Source organism: Calonectris borealis, chromosome 1 (genome assembly GCF_964195595.1).
Source record: "Calonectris borealis chromosome 1, bCalBor7.hap1.2, whole genome shotgun sequence".
NCBI classification, from domain to species: domain Eukaryota; kingdom Metazoa; phylum Chordata; class Aves; order Procellariiformes; family Procellariidae; genus Calonectris; species Calonectris borealis.
In genome coordinates this window covers 86,836,352-86,854,533 of record NC_134312.1, presented here as the reverse complement: position 1 = coordinate 86,854,533, position 18,182 = coordinate 86,836,352, and the positions used below count along the sequence as shown (strand labels likewise).

Genomic DNA, 18,182 nt, shown 5'->3' with positions numbered 1-18,182 from the left:
AGCAAAAAATTCTACAGCCCATGTGTCACAAAATACTTTGATCTGTTTTTATTCCTGTAATTCAGCTGACTTCTGGAGAATAAGGATAAACAAGAATCAGAGCTCTAAGGTTTATCAAGGTGCTCGCTCTTCAACGGACTTTTGAACCCAAGCAACGAGATGTCTGGTTGTAGGAAGGTCAAAACCAAAATAAAGCAATTAATGATTTTTGACCCCTGAGGGTAATATTGGCCACTTCTCAGTTCTGTTGAACGGGGTGTTTCGCAAGACTTCTGTGAAAGCTATAAAAGTAGGCAAGTGAGCTGCCTCTCGCAGACAGCAGCCCCGGACTGGAGGAAGTGCCATCAGCTCTCCCCGTCCAAGAAGCTGACATCAAGGTGAGATGCGCACGTTTTACGTGAAAACTTTCAGTGGCTTCTTGGGCAGCTAGTGTGAAATGCCGTTGAAGAGAAAGAGGCTAAAGTGTTGCGATGAGAGCTGCAACATGTATGTGAGGATCTGATGTCTGTATTTGCAGAAACTTAACACACCTTTCAGGTGATAAGAAGACAGCTGCAGGATAAACATACCTTACAAAGGGAGAGGGTGGAGGGAGCCATTGCTACAAAATTCCACGGGGTGAGAATGAGAATATTTTACAAATTAATCTTAGGCATAAGATCTTCATATTTGTGTGGTAGGTGCACCCACCCTGACCCTACTAAGGCTTTATCTTCTGAGCAACATACCAGCTTCGACACCCACCCACAGGGAGTACGTGACTTTCTCCTCGTCCAGTATTGGTTGGTATTGGTTGGTATCAACCACCAACACATGTCCAAGTGTTTGCTGCAATGGCAGCCAGGCCTCAGACCTATCGCTGGGCAAAGCAACTGGGTGCGAACAGGGAGATAAAGTCTTTGACCATGAGTCATGAGTCTGAAATTGGGTATAAAAGGGAAGGACCCCAAATAATTCTTGAGAAGTTCTCCACCAACAGAGCGGGTCTGTGGGACGGACTCTCCGCTTGAGACGGGACGTCGCTCAAGGTAACTCCTCGAGGTTGAGAGCCCTCATCTTTGACTAGGTGAGTGACCAGCGCTGCTTTATTTCTCTTGCTAGCAAATAGTAGATACCCGTGTGGTAATATATTCCTGACCGACATCCGATCCTGCTTTGTTGCGAACAGAAAGTGTGTGGGTGTGCAAATGAACTTTGTCATATTATAGAGATCATATCAGTCCGTCAATAATCTTTTACTAAATTTGATTCACACCGCTCGCAACCATCTTAACCAATGTTTTGTCAGCAAAATTAACTGGCTTATTATTATTATTACTTCTTCTCAGGCAGAAGGTCATTATGCTAGTGCTCAATCAATCAATAAATTAAAGGCAGCCACAGCCTTCATAAATTCAATTATTTATAACTGTGAAAAAATGCTTAAATGTTTTTGATCACATAGTGAGATTTAAGTGAGGTTTTTTTTTTAATGTTGATTATGTTGCTCAGGTCTTGCAATTTTAGTCTGACTTTTAATCTTGGGCAGTTCTGATCTTCACCCATCCCTTCCCAGAATCAACTAGAGTAACTGCTTCTTTCTCTCAGATATATTTGCCCTCAGATTATATTTGAAATCTAAAACTTGGCTTCGATGACTGTTATATGATTTAGAAAGGGAGCTGTTATCTTAATTGGCCACTTGTTTCTGTTCCTGCAGCTGTTACTAATAAATACTGTGGTTCTTTATCTGATTCCAGATAACCTTGTGTGGAATTAGATATGAGTATTTGTAACAGTGCTACACAGACTTTTACAACCTGAAATTTAGTCTGACTTAAAGAGCTGATGCTTTGAACTTAATTGCTTCTCAGCTTATGTCAAGAACAGGAATCTCTTGATTTCAACAGAATTTCATATAAAAAGAGAAATAAGGTATTTCAGTGAGTCTAAAAGTTCAGTTCTGGCCTTAACAGAATAGATTTTTTTCCTATTTACAGTAAAAATGCACTTTCATCTAGAAATTAATTGAATGTCTCACTACTTCTTTATTTGTAATATTATGTGGATGATGAAATATAGCCCAAACAACAAACGCCAATTTCTAAAATAATTCTCAAATGCAGTGTCAATTATCAACTCAAAGATTTATCACCAGTTATATATTTTATTTCATTATTATTTAGGATATACCAATAAGATGTTAAACTAAATGCTCAGATGTCCCTCGCACGTATATGTAAACCAACATACACAACTAAATAAAACTGGACTGTTTGGGTGTACATATTTCATTTTGCATTTTTCTTCCAAATTCAAATTTCTATGTCATGCCCTCACTCTTTTCCAGCTGCTGCTATATTTATCCTCTGCTAAAAATGTTTTACTTTTCCTTTTTTCTTCCCCTCCCCCCCTCCAGCATTTTGTGTCTGGTGCGAAAAGACTTCTTACAAGCATTGCGTATTTTCTGTTTTCCTTGTCTGCAGGCTGTCATCCAGCTCCTAGAATAAGAAAGCCAAGCTACAGAAGTCCTACAGAGATGGGAAAAATCATCATTTATGAGCATGCCAACTTCCAGGGTTACTCCAGAGAATTCACCAGTGACATTGCCAATCTAAAAGATGTAGATTGGAATGATTGTATCTCCTCAGTGAAAGTAATTGGCCAGCCTTGGGTGGCTTATGAGCACCTCAACTATACAGGCGAGTTACTGGTATTTGAGGAGGGAGAACATAGCTTTGTCGGTTGAGAGATGAACGATAAGATCACTTCTCTGCAGGTGATCACTGAAAATCTGCACAATCCCCAAATCACTCTCTATGAACATGCCCAATATCAAGGGAAGAGCAGGGTGATAACAGAGGCAACCAATCTGGGTAGGGGACACGACAATGACACCATATCTTCTCACAAAGTCCAGAGAGGTGTCTGGCTGTTGTGCGAACACAGCGATGGAAGTGGTTTTCGTTACATTGCGCGAGAACATGAACACCTTCCAAATTACGAAGCAATCAAATTCAATGACAAGCTTTCATTTCTGCGTCCCCTTCTCCCCGGCAAGGGCTATTAGATTGCAAATCCTGCAACACTAAGGGAAGATGCAGGCCCAGCAAGAAATTTGAGACCTAGATCTCTGTCTGTGCTTGTATTGCTTTTTTCCCGTGTCACAGAAACACTGAATGGGAGAGCTCTCTGCTGCACTGCAGATCTGTGTTTCTCCATCCTGCCTTGCATTGTTCTCCTTCTTTGCATAATCCCCACAAATGCAAGAACTATCGTATTTGGTCAAATGAAAGAGACTCAAAGATAAGAGACATGCCAGGGGTGTGTAACCTAGTGCACCTGCAGTTGGCATTCCCGTGTCCTGTACTATGTAATGTAAAAGCATTGCGTGTTGCTTCTGTTGCTAGATGCATAAACAAAACGTGAGTACATAACCAGCATCACTTACTTTATAATGTGTTTTACAATGCTGTTGCTTTACCATGGACCTCTGCCATTTTTTGTATTCCATTTTGTGTGGTTGCCATTAAAGAAGCTATTGAAAGCAACAATGGGTCTATTTTATGTATTGTTTGTGGTTTAATATAGATAAGTATTGCCCTTTCATGATGAGATATCTCTATGTATTCAGAGAACAGTTCACGCAGTCACTTGTAAACATTTTTCATGGATCTCTCCTGAAAGGTTTTATCTCCTTCCATTCTCACTTGTCAGTAACTTTGGGTTCAGGCTTGACTTAACCAGACTTAATGTCTTGGTGAGCGTGCCGGGTATTGCTGTGATCCTGGCCAAACTCTCACCTGGAGACTTTACTTAATTATCACAAGATTGGTTGTACCTCAAGGCATTGATCATACTAATGATACAGTCTTCTACTGCCTTCGATTATGTAATCAAACAGGAAGTTTTGATAAATTTGAATTGATTGATTGGTTGATCACAATAGGAAAACCTGCCTGATTTTTTTAAACCTTTTTTTATCTTGATATGAGATGAGGTAGCATTTTGAAATCACAGTGTTTCAATCAGAATGAGAAAATCCCTTTCTTCTAAAGTTACCTTCACTGTAATTTTGCATTGTAATGGCATTTTACCATTGTAACAATCTTGAGAGTCACCACGTGGTATGTTCTACCACAGGCCAGACTTAAATGCTAGATCAGGTAGCCCAGGGCCTTCCAACACACCAAGCAGTGCCAGGAGTTATCACTGCTACAGGCATGCGAGGAATCCCAGCAGGCCCTTCTTTGTCTTTTACCAATTCCATGGGCATCACAGGACACAAACTCCGTCTTTCACAGGGCAAAGAGGCAAATGGAGGATGAAGATGCAAGCTGCAAGACGCGGCAAGCTGCCGGAGAAGGGTTGCTGAAGTATCTGTCGTTCAGTGTTTTGCAAGCCCCAGAGCAGCCTGGAGAATGACCCTACTCACTGTTCAGCGTTCCTGCAGGATTGTGACTCTGTATGTTTACTCTTTACCTCCAAAGCAGCGCATTAAAAGCTACAGGACAGAGTCAACTTCAAAATAATTGCATTTGGAATACGAACTATGCAAGGCCTTCTTGCAGATGTGGGATCACTAGCTATTTCAAGAACTGTTTTGCCATGTACAAGTTTACCTGGAGAGCACACAGTTGCAGTTTTGTGTAATCACTATCTAACAGCAGCTGCACTCTCTGAGCCATGTATTATGACAGCTGTCATAATGCAGCTCCGCATTGCAATGTTTATCTAGCTCTGTGCTGAGCTCCTGTTTGCCATGATTTTCTTGTATTTATAGCTAAAAATGAAGCCCAGAACATGCTGCGTTATCATCTGCTGGGCTTTGTTCCCACTTTGAAACAACCACTGCAGGCTGTGCTGACATATCAGCCACTTGTGTTCCTCTGCTAGGCTCATGTGGGCAGATGCAATGGTGATAGCTCGGACTCCATATGTTTTGGGACACTTCTTACTGCTTTGCAGCCAATTTCAAGTTTCCTTGCTCTATTCACCAAAGATGATCTTTTAATCGGATTTCAAAATTCAATTCAAAGAACATGGAGCATTCTCCCTACTCTAGGCCAAAATAACTTGGAAACACTGAGCACTCTCCAGATAAAGCCAGCTGTGCTCAAAGAAAGGAGATATTGTATTGGGAAAGCAAACACTGGTATGTTCAAACGTGGGCTGTAGCATTGGTATCAGTGGGTATGCAGTACGCAGTATTTTCAGCCTTCTCAATAAGGTAAATTAGACCGTGTGGAGCTCTGTATTCTCACCGTTAGACTTCTTGCAGATGGCCCAAGCACAGCGCTTTGTGCAATATATAACAAAACTGCAAAACACCAATGCACATTAAGTTTTTGTTCCCTGTGTTAATGCAACTCTCCAATATTAATACCTTTTGGAGTGGCAAATCGAGAGGCAAATATCATCTTCTGCCCAAACCAATTTGTGGAAGAAATGATTTTGGAAGTCCTATTGAATTGCCTTGGTCATGTCTGATGGATCCCTTTCAGCATCTCAGCATAACAATGACATTATGCAGGCACTGTTAATAGGAGAGAGATTATTTAGGATGTCTCTCATTCTCTTTCCTAGGAAAGATACAATTAATGATATTTCCTTTGTGAAAAATGCCATTTCCTGAAGAAGAAAGAAGGTATTTTCATTTTCTTGGCATATATAATTGAAAGTTTATTTACGGCCAGGATGTCTCTGAATCAGATAATTATTATCTCCGAGTTTTCCCTCTGTTTCTCTTGTGCAAAGAAAAGATTACATTACCTCCCAATGTTGTTGTTACTCTGTGATTTTAACCAGCTCATATTCCTGTCTGTCTCTGGTTCTCCTAGTCACCAGAGACAGGCTTTTCTTTATTTTGGGAGTGGGGGGTCTAGTTGCTCTTGGGGTGCAGTGCACTGCAGACTAGCAGGCAATTTCTACACTGCTCAGCTAGCAGTGCCCTTGAAATCATATTCTCTGATCATCCGCACCCCTCACCCTTGCGGCAGGTTTAAGAGGCATTTCAGAAGGACACAACACCCTCCCTGGCATTTCCTACTGTACTTCTCACATGATGTGCACCCCTATAAAAACGTACTGTATGACTCTCTTGCTCAGGAAAGACGAGAGCATTGGCATCTCAATCTGCCTGTCAACACAGGGATAAACAGTATCTGGAGGCCCCAAGCCCTGTTAAACTAGGCATGGTACCAATACAGAGTAAAAAGACTGCTTCCAAAATAAACAATCAGTAAAAAACTTCCACAGAGGGGATTATTACTAATCCACAGTGAAGTTCAAAAGGACATTTGAACAGAATGCTGCATAAGGAAGGCTTGTAACCTGTGATATACCAAAAGGAGATGTCTAGAGAAGAAGGCTTGAACACCATGAGTATTGCTAAAAGGTGATACGTAAACAGACTGAACTTTTCTCTGCTTGATTAGAAGCGTCCACAGAACAAGTTCAGGCATGTTTGGGTAATCACAGAATATAAAATTTGGGCTTAAGGTCAGATCTTACCTACCCAGAAACAGGGTGATGATTACACATTAACTGCTTACCTTATTTCATAACAATGCCGTGTTGCATTGCTGATGAGATAACAGGTTCTTCAGAAAACTTTCCTGGAGCCAATTCCTCACACTGACTCAGCTCTCAGCTTGTGGCTGGGCTTAATGCATTGATGAATCATGACTCTTGACTGACAGAACATCAGGTGACTGTCCTTCAATCCATGGTGTTTAAAGTAAGAATTACATTTGGCATGACATTTAGACTCTAGATCCAAATTTCATTCAGATAATATTGCATAATAGCTGAAATCTTTAAATCCCTGTGTACAATTAACTGCAAAAAATATATTCCTCCTCTCTTCAAAATCACGTGACACACATCACTGTTCTTTCTTCCTGGGTTTTTTTCCCCCTTACTTACACCAGAAGTTGCTGTTGGGCATATGAGAACTGCTCGCACAGCAACCTACACTCAGATGACCCCACAGGAGCAATTAGCTCTCAGAAGTGAACATGTACAGAGCTTAAGGCAGTAATAATTTTAATTTCCACCACAAGTTCAGAGGCAGTCTGAGGAGAAACTCCACAGAGCTTCAGCAGCTGCATATACAGCAACACAATTTTTGGCTGCCCCATTGTCCAGAGGAGAAGGATCCTGCTGAAGGACTTCAATTCTAGGGTAAGGAATGGCATCCTTGGTAATGCTTACTGGTTCGGCACTGGCACGTTTGTTCAGAGGGGAACCTATGAACCAGTTTTGAAACTCTTACTGCAAAGGAAGTACATCAGGATGGTGTAAATTCTTTTATACATATCAACATGCAGGCAGTTATTATTTCACATTCAAATGGAGAATGATGCATTTGAGGGCAGATAGCAGCTTTTAAAATCCTGTTTAAAAGCTTTGAAGTCTCACAAACAATACTATCAGTTAGGAGACAGTGACCCATAGCCTGTGTCTCACAATGGATGAGACTACGGGGCCATAACTCCAGGCAGATGATCAACACCAGGCCTCTCTGTTTCACTGTTTCAGGGCTGTGATGCAGCTCCTTTGGATCAGCTGTGCAAATGAGCAGCTCTAACTCTTAACCTGTAGTGGCAGCTCCATCGCCCAGGCAGCCCAGGATCAGAGGAGCGGAGGGAAACGAGAAGACAGGATATTCTGCTGCACATATCTTAATCTCTTTTCTGGCTGAATGATTTAACATTCACTTGGGGAAACTCAAGCTGTTTTTCAAATACAGAATTCTCAAACTTGCTGTTTGCAAACTTGCAAGCTTTCACTGTTGCTTTCTGTCCTGCTCGTTTCATCCAGTGCTGGTACTCTCCCAGCTTGACTTCGCAGCAGCTTTTAATCTATGTATCCAACACTGAAAACCCATTGTAGGAAGCAGGGCTGCAGCAACTTCTTTTTTTTTTCATATGCATCTTCAAGCACATCTTCTCTTTACCCAGCAACACAGCTATCCCACCTTCAATTCAGTTACTGATTCTTCCTTTAATTTCTTCTTGGTTTTCTTTGTCCGAATATTCCTCCCCCTCATGCTGTTGTGGTTTCTTGGCAGTGCCTTATTTGACTTTGGTTTAATCATAGCAATACTATGGCAAAGCTTAAATGAGATTCTCCATCCTCGTAAATCAAATCTCAAAAAAAATCTCAAAAATCAAATCTTACTGCTGACAAAAGCAGTAAGAGAGACCTTCCTTCAGAGATCCGTACAGGTCACCGGGAAAATAATTGTGACATGATGAAATGAGTGCAGCTGCAGCAGGTTATTCCTATAAGGAATTCCCCTTCTTGGAACAAACTTGTCTTTGTCTTTCGTACGGCCCCAAAGCCCTATTCCTGTTCACACAGTCCCACATGTTCCTGGGGTGCAGTTCACCTAGCTAAATACAGTCAGCCCCAGAGCTCAGCACAGACTCATCCTGAATCCCCCAAACTCCTGGCCTGTGTATGATGTCTATGCCCCATAGGCAGATGCACTCAAACAGCTAAACCTGCTAAGTGGCTGCTGCTGTGAGACACCCTCCCAGAGCAATAGGACCTGCAGGGAATAAAGCAGCTTAGCGATCTAGAGCTGCTGCGTATCCGTTCCCATTGCAGTGATACTCAGGCCTAAGGACAACGCAGCATGAAATGTCCTTATCAGCAGCAGAGGTGGAATAAGCATTGTTTATGCACACTATCAGACCTCATAAATCCCATGAAGTGATAAACGAGGCAGCAAAAACAAGTCAACTGTCTTTGAAAATGCTGGGAACAAACTCCCTTTTTGTATGAGTGAAGCCACAGCCTACCAGCTGTGATTCCCACAGGGAATCACAACAAACAGACAGACCAGATGAAAATCTGAATGTTTAAGAGATGACCACTGGCAGCAAGGCAGGTGTCTACTTGTCCTTTTATGCTCCCCCTCCTCCTGTGGTCACTCAGAAACCGACGGCAGGAGATGCTAACAGAGTTAGTGACCAACAAGCATACAGAGCAGACGAGAGGCTGATGAACTGTAGCTGGGAACCCTCTATGCAGCACATCCGCTCATGGAAATGCCCATGACACCTGAGATGGACCCACAGCCTTGCAGCCATCAAGAGCACCATCTTTCAGGAGGTATGAGTGACAGGAATACACTGGAAATTCACTGTTGCCTGGGGACAAGTGCTGAATGTCGAAGTATCGGAGTGGGAGCTGTTGCATTAAGAGATCAAGATGACTGTGGAGGACAGAGGCAAGGGTATCTTGGCTAAATTAGCATGTAATGCATACAAATACAGAAAAAAACAACAAGCAGGAAGTAGTTTGATATCTTGAATTGTTAACACACCTGCTTGCTGAATCACCTTAACTGAACAAGCCACTGGTTAAGTGCAGTTCTCTGGTAAAAGATAAGACATCTTGACAGATTGCTTCTCCCTTGAGGGGATACCTTCTTTTACAGCATTACTGCTATACTACTGACACATTAACTGTCTTTTGCTGCCACGCACACGATGAATACATGATAGGCCTTATCAGGATCAGTGGAAACCAGTAATGAGCGGTGTCCCTCAAGGTTCCATACCGGAACCAATACTATTTAATATATTCATCAATGACATAGACAGTGAAGGCTGCATAAAGAGGAGTGTAGTCAGCAGGTCGAGGGAGGTGATTCTGCCCTTCTACTCCGCTCTGGTGAGATCCCACCTGGAGTACTGCATCCAGCTCTGGAGTTCCCAGTACAAGAAAGACATGGACCTGCTAGAGCAGGACCAGAGGAGGGCCACAAAAACGGTCAGAGGGGTGGAACACCTCTGCTATGAAGAAAACCTGAGAGAGTTGGGGTTGTTCAGCCTAGAAAAGAGAAGGCTCTGGGGAGACCTTATTGTGGCCTTTCAATATATAAAGGGGGCTTATAAGAAAGACAGAGACTTTCTACCAGGGCCTTTTAAACTGAAAGAGGGTAGATTTAGTTTGGACATATGGAAGAAATTTTTTATTATGAGGGTGGTGAAACACTGGAGCAGGTTGTGGATGCCCCATCCCTGGAAGTGTTCAAAGTCAGGTTGGACAGGACTTGGAGCAACCTGATCTAGCGAAAGATGTCCCTGCCCATGGCAGGGGGTTAGACTAGATGATCTTTAAAGGTCCCTTGGAGCTCAAACCATTCTCTGATTCTCTGATTCTAGGACGTCTAAGTTTAGCGATACAGTGAACTTTGCCCTGGTTTCAGGTCAGGTTATCTTAGTTTCATATTACTCTTTTCACATCTGCAGTAGTTCCACTACAACAAGCTAGTAATACACTTAGAAATTCTGTATATTAGCAAAAAGAGTCTCTAAAGCTCCAAGTATCAGCAAAATGAACATTTAAAATTTGATGTTATCCATGGGTGTCTGAGGAGGAAATCTACCCTATACTAAGGTGTAGGGCTGCGTAAACCCAAGTATGTCTATGGCAAAGCTTTAGCATTGTTACAGCTAAAGCTGGATGGCTTATGATTGTGGTATTAAAGGATGCAAGAATAATGCTTTTATAGCTGCTTATTAGGCATAGAGTGGACAGCACCTGAATGTAGTGAAGCATGGTGAGAAAAAAAAAACCATATAAGGAAGGAATTGAAGATTATGGAATGGTTTCATATGTACAATGGAAAAAAATGAAGATGCAAGAACATCCTTGTTGATGTAATTTCCTGGTTTCTGACACTATGACGTGAAGTTTCTTGTAATGTAGCATTTTAAGGTGTAACATATAAGCATTCAGTTAACCTTTTGGCTTTTAATGGGAGTAGAAACTGCCCTTAAACTGGTGCTTTGGGCTTATTTCTCCTTCTTTTAAGTAGAAGATACAAATGGCCAAATGAGTTACCTACCATTAACCTGGCAAAACCCAGTTAAAGGGGTTTATTTTTCTTCAGGGAAATCAGAAACTGGCTATATTTAACTTCAGAATGGTTTAATTTACTTGCAAAAGACTCTATAACTACTCTCACTTGCTATGTCTAAGCACGTGTTGAAAATATTTAGTGAAGGAGGGAGAGGCAGAGGGAGGGAGATAGAGATTTCTGTCACTTGCATTTATTCTATATAATTATGAATTGTATTTATACCTATTGGATAAAAACAGGGGACAGTCACATATATTCAAATAAAAAAAAGTCTGCAAATACCTGTTTGATTGGTTTGTTATGCATAGCTTCAGCTGTCTCCTGTAATTTACATTAACTCTTTTACATGTTTTGTTTCCTTCCTGTGCCACTTGTAAACGTAACCCTTCTGCCAAGACCAGCAAGGCCCAGGTAAGATTTTGAAGGGGTTACTATAAGCACAAGACCTTATCTGGGAACTTGGGAAAAGTCAACAAAGCTTTCTGGTGGTCAGGTAGCTAATTTCCTGTGCTTGCAGGCATGAAACACTCGGCTTAGTGAACCATATTATTATCAAAGGAAGAAAAGAGAAGTCCAAAATGGTAGATAAATAATGTAACATGCAATACTTAATTCCCGAATACCTGTGACTGCCTTACAGTCTCTCCCCCTGGAGAGGCAGCTGCTAGGCCACCTGGTTGCCCTTCCTCTCTTGCAGTAACACTTCACACAGCTGAGGACCAGTCTGTCTGTGGCTGCGATGCCCGACGGAAGCTGTGTTATCTGTGCTGAGGCTTGCTGCCTCTAGCAGCTCCCTGCAGCTTCCCACAGCCATTGTTCTCTTTTTCTTGCCCACCGACACCGTTGTGGCCGCTTCCCCAACACTTCCCATTACCTCAGCCCTTGAAGGAAACATTTGCATTGTTGTACAGTAACAAACCTTTCTCTTCAACACTGCTTTCTCTCCCCTAGCTTTATAGCCAGCACTTGTACAATCTCTCTGTTCTCTAGCTTTCTGAAAACTGCCACCCAAAATTTTTTTCATTTCTGTTTTAGGTACTAACTTCTGTACATCAAAGCTTGTGAATTTTAAGACGGATCATGACTTCTCCCAATCCCATTTAGACATAATTATTTGTTCTAGTCTTCTAACAAGCATTTTAGTTTATAAGAAATTTGCTCCCAGACATCACCGGGCTCCCTTTTCAACACAAATGCCTTTCCAACACATGCAAAAACCCCATGGCCATTGTTCCTCTTCATTTCTCTTCCTTTTGAGCTACCAAATGCCAGTCTAGTGCACCTCCTCTTCCCTTGGGAATTCTTGTTTTCGCATTATTTTTTGCTTTCTGAAGAGGATGGATATGTCTGAAGAAGACCGCAGCAAAAATATTGAGGGGTTTTTAAAAACATGAACATATTTTTAAGGAATGGTTGACCAAGCTAAGACTGCTTAGCCTGAAGGAGTTAATAAGAAGAGTTGAGAACTGCCTTCAAACACAAAAAGAGGAAGGAAGGAGTCTGTTCTCTGTTTCCCCTCCAGAGAGAAACACTAGAATTATTGCTGGAAGAAGCTGTGGAGTTTTTAGAGATCTTACATGGATTTCACAAAATCTCCATCCTGCCATGAGCAGGGGCTTGAAGTAGAAAACCTTAGAGGTCCCTTCCAGCCTAAATGTTTCTATAACTCTATAAACCTCCCTTTGGCATGTCATAGACACAGCTACTCATGCACCAGAGAGGAGTGTAACCTACAAAACTTTTGATGTCAAGAGCCAAATATGGGAATTTAAGTGAGGCACATAACAGGGCTGTACGCTGGTGTCAGCACTGTAGCAGCAAATATTGTAAACTCCTCATAGGTGTCACAGCAAAGGAAAGTTTTAAGGAGGGATATGGATGGGGATGTGTTGGAAACTTTGTACCTGCTATTGCAGAGCTTTTTTTTGATCAAAGTGACAGAATATAAACAAATGTGAAAGTGTCAGGTCAAAAAATCTAGCAAAGGATTCTTGAAGGTTTTTCAGTAATAGAATCATAGAATCATAGAATCATAGAATCATACAGGTTGGAAAAGACCTCTAAGATCATCGTGTCCAACCGTCAACCCAACACCACCATGCCTACTAAACCATGTCCCTAAGGGCCTCATCTACACGTCTTTTAAATACTTCCAGGGATGGTGACTCCACCACTTCCCTAGGCAGCCTGTTCCAAGGCCTGACCACTCTTTCAGTAAAGAAATTTCTCCTAATGTCCAATCTAAACCTCACTTGGCGCAACTTGAGGCCATTTCCTCTTGTCCTATCGCTAGTTACTTGGCAGAAGAGACCAACACCCACCTCGCTACAACCTCCTTTCAGGTAGTTGTAGAGCGCGATGAGGTCTCCCCTCAGCCTCCTCTTCTCCAGGCTAAACAACCCCAGTTCCCTCAGCCGCTCCTCATAAGACTTGTGCTCCAGGCCCTTCACCAGCTTCGTTGCCCTCCTCTGGACACGCTCCAGCACCTCCATGTCCTTCTTGTAGTGAGGGGCCCAAAACTGAACACAGGATTCGAGGTGCGGCCTCACCAGTGCCGAGTACAGGGGCACGATCACCTCCCTACTCCTGCTGGCCACACTATTCCTAATACAGGCCAGGATGCCGTTGGCCTTCTTGGCCGCCTGGGCACACTGCCGGCTCATGTTCAGCCGGCTGTCAATCAGCACCCCCAGGTCCTTTTCCTCTGGGCAGCTTTCCAGCAACTCTTCCCCAAGCCTGTAGCGTTGCCTGGGGTTGTTGTGGCCAAAGTGCAGGACCCGGCACTTGGCCTTGTTGAACCTCATACAATTGGCCTCAGCCCATTGATCCAGCCTGTCCAGGTCCCTCTGCAGAGCCTTCCTACCCTCCAGCAGATCAACACTCCCACCCAACTTGGTGTCATCTGCAAACTTACTGAGGGAGCACTCGATCCCCTCGTCCAGATCGTTGATAAAGGTATTGAACAGGACCGGCCCCAGTACTGAGCCCTGGGGAACACCGCTTGTGACCGGCCGCCAACTGGATTTAACTCCGTTGACCACAACTCTCTGGGCTCGGCCGTCCAGCCAGTTTTTTACCCAGTGAATAGGAGCAGAAAGTAAAGGTGGAGATGGACACCCTTAAATGAAGCCCTGTGGATTACATTTGATAAGGTAAAAACCTTTACAGCACTAGTGAGTACAACAGCTGCTCTTCAAAATGAGTATAAAAAAGGAGTAAGCTTGGTGGAAAAGAGCCGAAACAAGAGACTCCTCTGCTCAGAGACTACATAAAAGTTGGAGTTAGGTGGTCAGGATGCTTTTTTGTTTCCTTGGAGCACTCTCTGAAGAGTTCAGATGTGTGACTCAACTCTGCGAGTGTGAGAGGGCAAGTGGTTGAAATCATTCTGAAAGCAAGGATGGCTGAGCAACCTCAGTGTTGAGAAAAGCACATGAGATAACATCAGTGAAATACTAGACCCCTTCTGTAATTTCACCTCCTAACAGAATCATTTTGCAATCTTCTTATGCTTTTTTTGGGTTAGCAGCAACCTGTTCTCCTAACTGGTGACCCTACAGTGAAATTTCACTTAGAAGTAGCAATCATTGATGAGAAAGAAAGGGACAAAGAAAGGCATGAAACAGTGCACACCTGTTAGATCTCAAATGCTTTAAACAATTAATTGTTCTATGCAGTCAAATATTAATAAAGCTACTGTATGCAAATAGAAATGTGGTAACTTTTCAGGGGAGGCAGAGAAATTTGTTATGAGCTGATGCAACTACTATTTTCTCTGATCCTTTCACAACACTCAGGGTACATTTGCTTTCCCTGATAGACAATTCTTCAGGAATTCTGAAAGCAGGGCTTGACCAGGAATTAAATTGTGGATAGCACCTTTGATGTGTCTCAGATGTATTTCTTACCCTAAAATGGGTCAGAAATTCAGAAGACATTTAGAGGGGGTTGTACTTGGATGTTTTTTCCTAAGAAGTTATGAAGAAAGAGGGAGGGAGAGAGAGAGATATTTCCGTAACAGACTAGCCAATAAATCTGCTGTAAGCGTGCACATCTATAACGTGAGATAGTCAGCTGAGACCCTGGTTTGCCTGAGTCAGGTTCAAGTACATGAGCGTGAATCAAATGTTCAGCTTCTCCCATTGAGGTGTAGGCAATAATGCATTTGACATCAAGCATGTGCTTCCCCCAAGGGAGGGTTTTCCTGGATAGTGTGGTATACAATCAGTTCCTCTCCTAGCCACTTCTCTTAAATCCCAGGAATACGCTCACATTTAATATCAGGTAGCTAAGGAGGTCTTTCGGAGCAACTGGCATATTCTACATTTGCCTCTGTCTTATTGTATGCTAACTTTTCCATGTAACTAGCTGCCTTTTAGCTGTTCCTCCAGAACCTCTGGATGGAAAATCATATTGAGAAGATTAAAAAAAAATGGCTGTGGAGTGTGTTTTAGTGTCCTGGTTTTGGCTGGATTAGAGTTTTAACTGCAGGTGGTGCTCCCTCTCTAAGGAAGAATTACTACAAAGAGCAATCCAGGGAGCTTTCACCCAGGCCAGCAGCGTCCCACAAAATTGCCTTGGTTTCTGTGTAACGTTGCCAGTTCACTTAACTGAAGAAATCCTCAAGCCTAGAAAGCTTCTGTCATTTACATTTTGGGCGCCCCACTGTCCAGTCCATTAACCAGGTCACCATGGCTGCAACTTGCAGTCAGATGTAAGTCTTTTACAAAGCACTGGGCTTCGCTCTCACATTTCCGTCAAGGTCTTTGCTTTCTAAAGCTGTGGTTCCCACTCAAGTTTGTTAGCCGACCACTTCCAGAAGCAGGCTTACGTATTCCAGTACTGGGATCCTTGTGCTGTAATGTCAATCCACTTCACATGCAAGCTACAGTGCTTTACAATAATTTTGGATCAGGAAATGGCAACAACCATCAAACACATCTCATGCAAGACTTCTACTCCCCCAGATGGTCCAGACTTCAGATGTTTACAGAAAAGGGGCACCATAGGTGGTGTTCCTGCAAGATACCACTTCATACCAGTATAGGCCCTATACCTCATCCTTAATGAAACGAACATTGTTACGGACCAATGACAGGCAACCCTCCATAGTCCACATGTGATCTGCAGTCTCCTCAAGGAGGGGGCAAGACCATTCCCTGTTTGCTCAAACGATGCTGTGATACGGTCCTCTATGGTTCATCTTACAAAAACCTGTTAAACAAAAGAGTTGTTTGAGCTGGAGTATCTTTTGCACACCCTGAGGACCATTCAGATTAACTTTCCTACGGCATCAAAACTTTGAGAGATCTCAGCTGTAAAAAAAGATGAAACCACATGCCAAATGCTGACAAAACCCTTCATGAGCTTTCTTTGTTCCTTCCTGTACAGACCGCTGCACAAGTCTTCCTCGCTGAAGAAGTGGTAGAATGACAGATACAGTACAGATGTACCTATCTGTTGATAACTACATCATCCATTGAATTTCCATATTCAGAACTACAGCTTAGTTACAAAACCAAAGATTATTTCTGGAAAAATGGAGGAAAACCTAGCATTTCCTAAGCAAAATTGATTGGAAAAATCTTGAAAGATGTGAAAATTTACACGTTTAGAAGAAAATCTTGAATTAACAGAGGATCCATCTCAGACTTTCCTGTTGATAATATCTGTAAAAACAGCTTCTGTAAAATAACTTTTGTAAAATAACCATTTAATAACAAAACACGAATGTTCTCTAAGCTGTTTCTCTCAGTAACTTTGACTAATATATAAAACTATAGGCATGAGGTCTTAACACCTCAGTGTTAAGTACAAAATTTGTACTTTGTACAAAGCACAAAATTTATCAGAATAATCAAATTTTTTTATATTAAGAAATTAGGACACACCGAGGATTTATCACACATGGAGTGTAGTATGAAGATTTACACAATGGTATTTCTTTAGCTAGCAGGTAGTGGCCACAAAATTCCATATGGTCTAATTCGAATAGGGTTTCTGCTGCAGCATGGTCAGGCTGCTACTGAGAGTAAGGCAAGCTCATCTGCAGTTTGTTTTGATGTCACTACAATGGTGCTGTGCAAAATCCTGAATTGAGGGGAAAGAGTTAAAAAGATAATAAAAAAGAGAGGCGGATTTATTTTGAACCTCTACCTTTTACATTTGTCCCATCCTCTAAGGGACTATTTGTGGATTCAAGACATCATTAGTATAAGTTCATTTATTATTTCTGCATGTTTGCAGGAGGAGATGCAGAGAAATCATTGCTCTGAAGTATCTGAGCTCTGCTAACATGTGATGAAGAGTTTTATTATGGTTTACTGTGACCTTTACAATTCTTCTCATCTCACTTCTGTGTCTGTGTGGCTCAGGATGAAGGAAGATGTACCCAGCTGTTTCATCCAGAAATTATCTGTAGTGTACAGATGAAGATCAATCAAGATGAAGTCTCATCCAGAACTGGATGGAACTTCTTTATCATCTTAATACATGAACAGTTTAGTCTGGGGAAAATTTGTATTACTAGGCAGCCAATATAATAGGATAAACTTCAAAGTCAACAAAAAAGGTAATCTATGTGATATATAGTTCAGTCTAAATCTTGCCATGATAAATGACAAAACTATAAATGAAAGTAAAGTTGTTCAAACTCCCCCACTTGCCTATCACTTATTTGCAGGTCTCATTTGTAGAATGAGAACTGACTTGTGGTCCCTAATGGGAAAGTAACCTTGAAACAGCAAAGATAGGATGAGGCTGTAAAAGCAGTTGCAAAGAAAACATCTGTCAGGCGGTCATCCTTGCATTTTGACAATGTTGTTTAGTCATGAATGAAAACTTACTGTATTATAAGCCATTCAGCACATTTCTAAGTGTTTCAGAAAAAAAAAAGTAATAAAGACTAGTTCCAGGTGATCAAATGTACCTTTACAATCCATTGCATAAGCTTTTCATTTCTCTAAACTTTATATTTCTACATGTCAGCCTACAGAGACAGTAAAGGATTTTACGAAAGGGTTCTAGTTTATTTGTCAAAAACCAGGAACTGTAATTCACAATGTAATTCACTGTAATTCAATGTTGCAATATCTGACTGCTTGAAGATCTGTACAAACATGGAAAAACTGAATCCAGTCACCCCTACCTTGTTCACGTCACTTAGATGTCACCACAGGACTCCACATGAAAGGAATTGCAGTTGAGTTGAGATTGAGAGGAAAACAAAAGCTCTATGGAAAGACCAACAGTTGTTTTGGGATGGAGATGAGACAGATGTGTATCAACATTAGTCTACATTTCTCATTTACTATTCTAGTTGTTT

General features: G+C 41.9%; 1 long non-coding RNA gene across 2 annotated transcripts; it reads left to right on the top strand.

The window, feature by feature from the left end:
* Positions 1 to 274: 274 nt before the first annotated feature.
* On the top strand, positions 275 to 3,533 carry LOC142088785 (uncharacterized). 2 transcript variants are annotated; one of them, XR_012675996.1, is made up of 3 exons: positions 275 to 377; positions 966 to 1,066; positions 2,466 to 3,533. It is a non-coding gene; the product is annotated as an uncharacterized LOC142088785 (long non-coding RNA). The 2 variants fall into 2 exon arrangements; XR_012675997.1 differs by having other exon boundaries at positions 301 to 377; positions 980 to 1,066.
* Positions 3,534 to 18,182: the final 14,649 nt, after the last annotated feature.